Source organism: Oncorhynchus tshawytscha, linkage group LG03, assembly GCF_018296145.1.
Source record: "Oncorhynchus tshawytscha isolate Ot180627B linkage group LG03, Otsh_v2.0, whole genome shotgun sequence".
Classification (NCBI taxonomy): domain Eukaryota; kingdom Metazoa; phylum Chordata; class Actinopteri; order Salmoniformes; family Salmonidae; genus Oncorhynchus; species Oncorhynchus tshawytscha.
This window is the reverse complement of record NC_056431.1, coordinates 62,821,277-62,832,765: the sequence shown is the minus strand read 5'-3', so window position 1 is coordinate 62,832,765 and position 11,489 is coordinate 62,821,277. Positions and strand designations below refer to the sequence as shown.

The 11,489-nt window shown below is 40.0% G+C and overlaps 1 long non-coding RNA gene across 1 annotated transcript; it reads left to right on the top strand.

Moving 5' to 3' along the window:
- The first annotated feature begins 4,185 nt into the window (after nt 1-4,185).
- Nucleotides 4,186-11,422, top strand: LOC112237021. The gene is made up of 4 exons (XR_002951322.2): nt 4,186-5,135; nt 10,566-10,637; nt 10,768-10,977; nt 11,084-11,422. It is a non-coding gene; the product is annotated as an uncharacterized LOC112237021 (long non-coding RNA).
- The last annotated feature ends 67 nt before the right edge of the window (nt 11,423-11,489 follow it).

Here is an 11,489-nt window from a genome sequence, read left to right as displayed (position 1 = left end):
GGTCATTTTGCAGGGCTCTGGCAGTGCTCCTCCTGCTCTTCCTTGCACAAAGGCGGAGGTAGCGGTCCTGCTGCTGGGTTGTTGCCCTCCTACGGCCTCCTCCACGTCTCCTGATGTACTGGCCTGTCTCCTGGTAGCGCCTCCATGCTCTGGACACTACGCTGACAGACACAGCCAACCTTCTGGCCACAGCTCGCATTGATGTGTCATCCTGGATGAGCTGCACTACCTGAGCCACTTCTGTGGGTTGTAGACTCCGTCTCATGCTACCACTAGACTGAAAGCACCGCCAGCATTCAAAAGGGACCAAAACATCAGCCAGGAAGCATAGGAACTGAGAAGTGGTCTGTGGTCACCACCTGCAGAACCACTCCTTTATTGGGGGTGTCTTGCTAATTGCCTGTAATTTCCACCTGTTGTCTATTCCATTTGCACAACAGCACGTGAAATTTATTGTCAATCAGTGTTGCTTCCTAAGTGGACAGTTTGATTTCACAGAAGTGTGATTGACTTGGAGTTACATTGTGTTGTTTAAGTGATCCCTTTATTTTTTTGAGCAGTGTATTTGGTGCATGTTGAATCCAACTAAAGGGAGGTCAGGTATAATCTAAATAACATGTGCAAATGGAGAATATTGTCAGTAATGACTAGACAAACCCTGGCTGATGGTGGTTCTTGCAGCTGCTCTAAAATGAATTCCTTCATATTATGCAGCCTTATGGGGTGTTGGTACAGGGAGCAGTCATAAAAGAAACCGAAACCAAAGGTGTGGCTATTTTTTTTTACCTAACTAGGCATGTCAGTTAAGAACACATTCTTATTTTCAATGACAGACTAGAACAGTGGGTTAACTGCCTTGTTCAGGTGCAAGAACAACAGATTCTTATCTTGTCAGCTCTGGGATTTGATCTTGCAACCTTTCAGTTACTAGTCCAACCTTCTAACCACTAGGCTACCTGCCACCCATGGCTACTGACCTGCCACCCATGGTTACTGACCTGCCACCCATGGCTACTGACCTGCCACCCATGACTACTGACCCACTGGGGACAGAAGCTCCACTAACAGCTGCCTTATGATTCATGCATCAACCCTATCCCTGATAAACCCTATGTTATTTGTTTTTTTTTAGCCTAGTATTAGTGTAGCATGGCATTTTTCGGTCACCAGTAGTTACTGTAGGTAGTTAGTAGTTATAATGCAGTTATTTTCCCTATATTATAAGCTAGAATGCAGGTCTAGTTACAATGCAGATCTTTTCACTAAGTTAATTGTTAGAATGCAGGTTAGAAAGAGACTGTTATGTCATGTCTTGTTCAAAATGTACACACAATTTTCACAAGGCCTTGCTTTGCTTCGTGCACTGTAAAGTCCTTGTATTTCAGCCTTGGAACTAGGAACACACAGGGACAAGCTGTTTCCTGGTCGTTGTGGCTCTGTTCTGTCTGCTTGATTGATGATATGGGAGTGGCTATTATAGACCACATGGGGGTTCCGCGCAGATTAATTCCCTCCTGATCTATGAACTGTTTTAGCCTCAACTTCCTCCCAACCCAATCTTCCAAAATACGTAAATTATTATCAAGTTAAAGCATTCCTAAAGGTTAACCTAGTGTGCACTTCTGCCTTTTAATCAACAAGAAGAGACATGTCTGTTGGTTTATGGGTGGTAGTGGCAGTGGTTGGTGTGTGTGTACATTACTAGTGTACATTTCTTTGTGTTGGTTTTATTCACACATACTGATTGGTTGGATGCTAATTAATCCTATACTATTCTGAGTGGGACATGCATTTCGTTCAGTGAAATTTAAAATAATCCAATATCTCTAGTGACCAGGCACTGCAGTGAACAGTAGCTGTTTGACCACTCAAAAAAGGAGAAGAAGAAAGAAGAAGAAGGAAGTCAGTGAAAACTACAGTTTGGTTGCAACCACCAAACTTGCGTCAGAGATAAAGAATGATATTTTTGAACATCTGTTAGACGGTTAGCAGTTGTTTCCTTCCTGAGAATATATTTTTAACTACTCTTTAGTTTCAGTGCTTTTGAACATATTGTAAACTGTTAAAAATCATTCAGAAGTTTGTGACTGAGTCTACCTATTATTATAGTATTATTGTATTATTATTATCATTATTATTATTATATATTCTTATAATTATATTTTTACGTGCTGTGTGCAGTATGTAAAGAATTGCTACTTTTATAATATTTTTTATTTAACCTTTATTTAGCCAGAAAGTGCCATTTGGGGCCAGAAAAGGGAGACCTGGCCAGAAGGCTAGCAGAAAATACAAAAGAACACATAAAATTCAAAAGTACAGTCCATACACAGCAAAAACATGACTCCCTCACATTACTCTGTTCCCCGGAGATGGGGAGTTTCCCTTTGGAATTTGTAACCAGTGACAGAGGGGTGATACAGAGAGATTGATGAAAACAAAAAACTGTAAAAAGAACTATCAAGACAAAGAGATATCAGATAACGGACATTGAAACTCTTTCTCTCAAATAAGTCAATGTTTCTGGACTGAATGCTAGTAGCTAAGCCTCCGGCCAAGTTCCTAAATGTATTAATATGCTGTTACTCTGAGCACTAAGTCCATTCTTAGTATCGATGCGAAGGCGCATTGAAGCTGTCCTGGCAGGTCGTGGTGGCCTAACACCCTGTTAACACACTCTATATACAGTTGAAGTCAGAAGTTTACATACACTTTAGACAAGTACATTTAAACTCATTTTTTCAAAATTCCTGACATTTAATCCCAGCAAACATTTCCCTGTTTTACGTCAGTTAGGATCCCTTTATTTTAAGAATGTGAAATTTCAGAATAATAGTAGAGAGAATGATTTCTTTCAGCTTTTATTTCTTTCATCACATTCCCAGTGGGTCAGAAGTTTATATACACTCAATTAGTGTATGGTAGCATTGCCTTTCAATTGTTTAACTTGGGTCAAACGTTTCGGGTAGCCTTCCACAAGCTTCCCACAATAAGTTGGGGGAATTTTGGCCCATTCCCCCTGACAGAGCTGGTGTAACTGAGTCAGGTTTGTTGGCCTCCTTGCTCGCACACACTTTTGCAGTTCTGCCCGCAAATTTGTGGCTTTGTGATGGACACTCCAATACCTTGACTTTGTTGTCCTTAAGCCATTCTGGCACAACTTTGGAAGTATGCTTGGGGTCATTGTCCATTTGAAGACCCATTTGCGACCAAGCTTTAACTTCCTGACTGATGTCTTGAGATGTTGCTTCAATATATCAACAACATTTTCCTGCTAAATGATGAGATCTATTTTGTGAAGTGCACCAGTCCCTCCTGCAGCAAAGCACCCCCACAATATGATGCTGCCACCCCCATTCTTCACGGTTTGGATGGTGTTCTTCGGCTTGCAAGCCTCCCCCTTTTTCTTCCAAACATAATGATGGTCATTATGGCTAAACAGTTCTAGTTTTGTTTCATCAGACCAGAGGACATTTCTCCAAAAAGTGTGATCTTCATTCCCAGGTGTAGTTGCAAACCGTAGTCTGGCTTTTATATGGTGGTTTTGGAGCAGTGGCTTCCCTGTTGCTGAGTGGCCTTTCAGGTTATGTCGATATAGGACTCGTTTTACTGTGGATATAGATACTTTTGTACCTGTTTCCTCCAGAATCTTCACAAGGTCCTTTGCTGTTGTTCTGGGATTGATTTGCACTTTTCGCAACCAAAATACGTTAATCTCTAGGAGACAGAACACGTCTCCTTCCTGAGCGGTGTGACGGCTGCGTAGTCCCATGGTGTTTTTACTTGCACACGTTTGTTTGTACGGATCAACGTGGTACCTTCAGGCGTTTGGAAATTGCTCCCAAGAATGAACCAGACTTGTGGAGGTCTACAATTGTCTGATTTCTTTAGATTTTCCCATGATGTCAAGCAAAGAGGTACTGAGTTTGAAGGTATGCCTTGAAATACATCCACAGGTACACCTCCAATTGACTCAAATGATGTCAATTAGCCTAATCGAAGCTTCTAAAGGCATGACGTCATCTTCTGGAATTTTCCAAGTTGTTTAAAGGCACAGTCAACTTAGCGTTTTCATTCATCTGACCCACTGGAATTGTGATACAGTGAATTATAAGTGAAATCATCTGTCCATAAACTAAAATTGTTGTAAAAAATTACTTGTGTCATGCACAAGGTAGATGTCCTAACCAACTTGCCAAACCTATAGTTTGTTAACAAGAAATTTGTGGAGTGGTTTAAAAACGAGTTTTAATGACTTCCGAAAAGGTTGATCTATCACCAAAAAGGGTTCCCCTGTGGGGACAAGAACCCTATGTCTTTGTACTTGGAATCTTTATTTCTAAGAGTGTATCCTCTTTCTCAAGCAGTAAACAGGAGAAGCACCCATAGTTTCCCTAATGGTGCAACAAACGCTGGAATATAAAGAATACACCACTATATCCAGCATTCCTTACCGGCATAATCACTGGGCTGTGAATACTTTTCAGTGGAACTGGTGAAGCTGAAAAGCAGATTTTGGGTGTGTGTGAGACTTAAATCCTGAGATGCATGTACCTCTCATCATGGTGAGCTAAAACCTGTTAAAACTTGATTGCCCATACCTCCAATACAGTAAATGTGTAGCTACTAATGATGTATATTGCAATTGCCCAGATAGAAAACATGAAAGGGTTTATTTAAAAAAGAATTGGTCATGTAACATGAGCATTTGGATAAGTTTCACATGACGGGCTGTGTGTGTTTGGGTTGTTCTTTCATATATAGTTCCACATTGATCATTGGTGACTGTCTACTCTCTGTATGTTTGATTGTTTGTTTTCTGGTCATAGTTCCTCCACTAGTGAATGTGACAGTTGATGTTCCTCCTGTCATTGGGGAGAATGAGGTTATCTTGGCAAACTGTGTGGCTGCTGGTGCCAAGCCACAGGCAGATGTGAGGTGGAAGACATGTGCATTGGGCAGTTTGTTGAGCACAGTGACTAACTCCACCCAGCACACCAACGGAACCACCACAGTACTCAGCCACCTGCTCGGGGTGCCAACCAGAGCAGCCAATCAGCAGCAGGTCCAGTGTGTGATCAACCAGTCTGCCCTGGTAACAGAGAAGACCCACAACTACAACATAAACATCCACTGTAAGTATAAACTCACTGTAGCTGCTATCTAGAACCAAAAACGTTTTATTAGATTGTCTCCATATTAGAACCCTTTGAATAACCCCTATTAGATCCAGGTAGAACCCATTTGGTTCCAGGTAGAACCCTTTTGGGTTCCATCTAAAACCATTTCCACAGAGCAAAGCCTTTGATCTAGCCTGTATCAAATGTTATTTTATTTAGCTTAAACATTGTTCTGAGGCACAGAGTGGTATGTACCTTTACAAAGCTTTCATTGTACTGCTCCTCTACTGCAAGTAATCAAACTGAAATGAAGGAAGACCAGGTTCACAAACAACTGAATTCTTAGTGTTGCCTCATCTGTGGAATAAAAACTTATTCGGGATCGGTGTCCCTTCCACGGACGTTTGAGCTATCATAGGCTAATGCGATTGTAACACGAACATTTCCCAGGACATAGACATATTTGATATTGGCAGAAAGCTTAAATTATTGTTAGTCTAACTGCACTGTCCAATTTACAGTAGCTATTACACTGAAAGAACACCATGCTATTGTTTGAGGAGAGTGCACAATTTTTAACATGAAAAGTTATTAATAAACAAATTAGGCACATTTGGGCAGTCTTGATACAACATTTGGAACAGAAATGCAATGGTTCGTTGGATCAGTCTAAAACTTTGCAAAGACACTCCTGCCATCTAATGACCAAAATCTAAATTGCACCTCGGCTGGAGTAATACATTATGGCCTTTATCTTGCAAAGATTATGGTACAAAAAAATGATGATGGTACAAAAAATGATGATGGTAACAAAAAATGATGATGGTACAAAAAATGATGATGGTACAAAAAATGATGATGGTACAAAAAATGATGATGGTACAAAAAATGATGATGGTACAAAAAATGATGATGGTAACAAAAAATGATGATGGTACAAAAAATGATGATGGTACAAAAAATGATGATGGTACAAAAAATGATGATGTACAAAAAATGATGATGGTACAAAAAATGATGATGGTACAAAAAATGATGATGGTAACAAAAAATGATGATGGTACAAAAAATGATGATGGTACAAAAAATGATGATGGTACAAAAAATGATGATGGTACAAAAAATGATGATGGTACAAAAAATGATGATGGTACAAAAAATGATGATGGTACAAAAAAAAGAACAGTTGATTTTTTCTTTGTTTTATATTTTTTCCAGACCTATTGAGTTATATTTTACTACATTCCTTTCATATTTCCATAAGTGTTTCTTTTCAAATGGTACCAAGAATATGCATATCCTTGCTTCAGGGCCTGAGCTATAGGCAGTTAGATTTGGGTATGTCATTTTAGGCGAAAATTGGAAAAAAGGGGCTAATCCTTAAAAGGTTTTAAGTTCAACCTACTGCTCAGAGACTGTAGAGTCATTGTTATGGGTGTCATATATCTGCCTTGGTATGGGTGTGTGAGTGTAGGTCTATTTACATTCTATATCTGCAGTAACTGTAACCACCTCGATGTCTCTCTTTCACTCGCTGTCTCTCTCAATGTCTCTCTCTCTATCAAATCAAATATGTCAAATTTACAAGCATTTCGCTACACCCGCAATGACATCTGGTAAACATTTGTATGTGACCAATAAAATTTGATTTGAACTCAACTGGTGTAGACTTTACAGTGAAATGCTTTTACAAACCTTTCCCAACGATGCAGAGTTTAAAAAAGCATTATAATAAATAAATTAGTAACAAACACAAGAGAAATACAAAACAATATACAACAATGGGGCTATTTACAGGAAGTACCAGTACCAGATCAATGTGCAGAAGTACAGGTAGTTGATGTAGATATGTACATGAAGACAAGGTAAAGTGACTAGGCATCAGGAGAGATAATAATAAGAGTAAAATAAGGAACAGAGTTGCTGCAGAAAATTATGTGAAGTGTGTGTGTGTGTTTCTGTGTTGGTATACATCTTTGTTATGTGTGTGTGTGTGCATATGTAGTGTTTGAATGTGTGAGGGATGTGTGTGGGAGTAACAGTGTAGTGTGGGTGGGTGAGTGAGTGAGTGTGTACTGTATATAAAGTCTAGTGAGTGTGCGTAGGGTCAGATCAAAATAGTAAGGGCAGATAGTTTGTGTACCATTAATTGACTATTCAGCAGTCTGGCTATTTAATAGTCTTATTGCTTGGGGTAGAAGCTGTCTCTGAGCCTGTTGGTCTGAGAGCCGATGCTCCAGTACCGTTTGCTGGGCGGTAGCAGAGTGAACAGTCTATGGCTTGGGTGGCTGAACTCTTTGGCAATTTTTCGGGGCTGCCTCTCACACCGCCTAATATAGAGTCCGCACCACCTTTTTTAGCTCTTTACTTTCAAGGGTAGTTCAATCGCCATACCAAGAGGTGATGCAGCCAGTCAAGATGCTCTCAATGTAAAACTTTTTGAGGATCTGAGGGCCCATTCTCTTCACGACTGTGTGGGTGTGTGTCGACCATGTTAAGTCATTACTGATGTGGACGTCAAGGAACTTGACTATCATACACTTGTCTATCATACACTTTCCATCACACACACACACACACACACACACACACACACACACACACACACACACACACACACACAGACCTCCTTCTCTCTCTCTCCCCCTCAGAGTGGCCCAGCCATGGTCTGGGTCTTCAGTGAGAGCAGAGGGAGGAGACACACTGAACTTCCTCAGTCTCAACTCTGAGCTGAATGGTCTCTATGTCTGTGAGGCCTCCAACCCTACGGACAAGCAACTGGCTCCTTCTATGTACACACATCCTCTGGTGAAAATCACCTGAGACACACACACACACACACACACACTATTCATACTGGTTGACAGTGGTGGAAAAAGTATATCATGCCTTAATAAAAAATGACTTACATAAAAGTGGAATTCACCCAGCAAATTTCTACATAAGTAAAAGTCTAAGTATTTGGGTTTTCATACACTTAACTATCAAAAGTAAATGTAATAGCAAAATAATGCTTAAGTATCAATATATTAAGCAAACCAGATGGCACAATTGTCTTTTTTATTTTATTTACGTATAGCCAGGGGCACACTCCAACACTCAGACATCATTTACCAACGAAACATTTGTGTTTTGTGAGTCCGCCAGATCAGAGGCGGTAGGGTAGAACAGGGATGGTCTCTTGATAAGTGTGTGAATTGGACCATTTTCCTGTCCTGCTAACCATTCAAAATGTAACAAACCCTTTTGGGAGTCAGGGAAATGTATGGAGGAAAAAGTACATTATTTTCTTTAGGAATGCAGTGAAGTAAAATTAAAAGTTGTCGAAAATATAAATAGTTAAAATTTCTTAGGGCTGAAATCCCCTTAACGGGATCGATATGATAACAGCCAGTGAAAGTGCACTGCGCCAAATTCAAAACAACAGAAATAATTAAATAATTAAAATTCCTCAAACATGCAAGTATCTTATACCATTTTAAAGGTAATCTTGTTGTTAATCCCACCACAGTGTCCGATTTCAAATAGGCTTTACAGCGAAAGCACCACAAACGATTATGTTAGATCAGAGCCAAGCCACAGAAAAACATTTTTCCAGTCAAAGAGAGTGGAGTCACAAAAAGCAGAAATAGAGATAAAATGAATCACTAACCTTTGATGATCTTCCTCAGATAACACTCATAGGACTTCATGTTACACAATACACGTATGTTTTGTTTGATAAAGTTCATATTTATATTCAAAAATCTCAGTATACATTCGCGCGTTATGTTCAGTAGTTCCCAAAAACATCCGGTGATTTTACAGAGAGCCACATCAATTTACAGAAATACTCATTATAAATGTGGATGAAAATACAAGTATTATCCATGGAACTTTAGATACACCTCTCTTTAATGCAACCGCTGTGACAGATTTCAAAAAAGCTTTACGGAAAAAGCAAACCATGCAATAATCTGAGTACGGCGCTCAGACAACAAATACATGTGTCCGCCATGTTGGAGTCAGCGGAAGTCAGAAATAACATTTGAAATATTCACTTACCTTTGATGATCTTCATCAGAATGCACTCCCAGGAATCCCAGTTCCACAATAAATGTTTGATTTGTTCGATAATGTTCATCATTTATGTCCAAATAGCTACTTTTGTTGTCGTGTTTGGTAAACAAATCAAAACTCATGAAACGTGTTCAATATTTGCAGATAAAATGTCAAAAAGTTCCGTTACAGGACGCAGACACTTGTCAAACGATGTATAGAATCAATTTTTAGGAAGTTTTTAACATAAATATTCAATAATATTCCAACCGGAGAATTCCTTTGTCTTCAGAAAAGCAAAGGAACGGGAGATACCTCTCATGTGAAATGAGCATGACCAGCGCGTGACTGCTGGCAGACCTCTGACTAATTCCCCTCTCATTCAGCTCCCCTTTATAGTAGAAGCATCAAACAGTTTCTAAGGACTGATGACATCAAGTGGAAGCCTTAAGAAGTGAAACATGACCAATATCCCACTGTATCTTCAATAGGGGCTGAGTTGAAAATCGACCAACCTCAGATTTCCCACTTCCTGATTGGATTTTTTCTCAGGTTTTTGCCTGCCATATGAGTTCTGTTATACTCACAGACATCATTCAAACAGTTTTAGAAACTTCGGAGTGTTTTCTATCCAAATATACTAATAATATGCATATATTAGAAACTGGGACTGAGGAGCAGGCAGTTTACTCTGGGCACCTCTGGGCACCTTATTCATCCAAGCTACTCAATACTGCCCCCCAGCCATAAGAAGTTTAAGTGAAGTACAGATACCCCCAAAAGGAGGAGGTCAAAAGGGGGGTGAGTGTAACGGATGTGAAACGGCTAGCTTAGTTAGCAGTGTGCGCTAAATAGCGTTTCAATCGGTGACGTCACTTGCTCTGAGACCTTGAAGTAGTGGTTCCCCTTGCTCTGCAAGGGCCGCGGCTTTTGTGGAGCGATGGGTAACGATGCTTCGAGGGTGACTGTTGTTGATGTGTGCAGAGGGTCCCTGGTTCGCGCCCGGGTATGGGCGAGGGGACGGTCGAAAGTTATACTGTTACAATGGCACACATATATATGAGGTTGAGAAATGTGTTGTAGCATGGATAACAAAGTTGAGCCAGATGCTCACTTATCTTTCACTGCATGTGTCAATATCAGACTTATGGCCTCATTACCCTTTCTACAGGAAGGTACTGTATAACCATTACTAAGATGGTCATGATACACTTATCTCTTGCTGCATATGTACATGTCTTATAACCTAGTATTATCTCTTAACTTTCTGCAGGGAAGGGTTTACAACAAAGCTATACTGATTGCTAGGGCAACAAAATTACACGTAAATGCAGCTGCTAGGAAAACAAAATGACATGTAATTGTAAATGCAGACTTATATTAACTGTATCTCCTCTCTCCTCACAGAGACCTCTGTTGCCTGTTGGGTTCTACTCATTGTCATTCTCTGTCTGATTGTTGCTGCGGACAGTTTCCTTGGTAATATCAACTACTGTAATATTATGAACTTAATTTTGCGTTTAAAAATAAATGAATTGCCATTAGATGATCATATATTGATTTGGCTCAAGTTCATATAATATTTTTGGGGGGGGGGGTTCAATTACAGGAGTTCAATCATGGCCAATCACCAGTTCCAGGCACCACCATAGGTATGTGACTATGTTAAAGTCCACCATTGTTGCTTGAGTAATCTATCTCATCAGCCACTTTTTGCTATGTAATAATACCTAATGACAAAGTTGAGGAAGATGAACCTGGGACTTCTGGGTTCTGACACTCCAAACCAGGAAGGCGGATAAGGAACAAGTAGTTTGATGTAAGAAACACACATTTTTTAACATTTATTTTGAAATATTATTAAAAGCATCTATTGTTTGTGCTATTGTCTATTCATGAGGCATATTTATTGTACTATTTTAAAGAAATCACAGGACAGACTGCGAGCGGATGCCAGAAGAATCTCAGACATGCACTGGGTGTGGGAAGAATTCCAGTCTGCACATTCTCCAATTCTCCAACCATCTAATGAACAGAGACCCTATGCAGTATTCACTGTGACATTAGAAACCTCGGCTCGGCCACTCCTCCACCACAGCTTTACATAGTGCTGGCCCTCGTTTCAGTTTTTTAGCACCTCTCCTGGACTCCACCTTGCCTTGGTGGAGGGTCTTTGTGACTTCAGAGGGAGCAACATTACTCCTGTATGTGTGTATGTGTGTATGTATGTATGTATGTATGTATGTATGTATGTATGTATGTATGTATGTATGTATGTATGTGTGTATGTGTGTATGTGTGTGTGTATGTGTGTGTGTGTGTGTGTGTGTG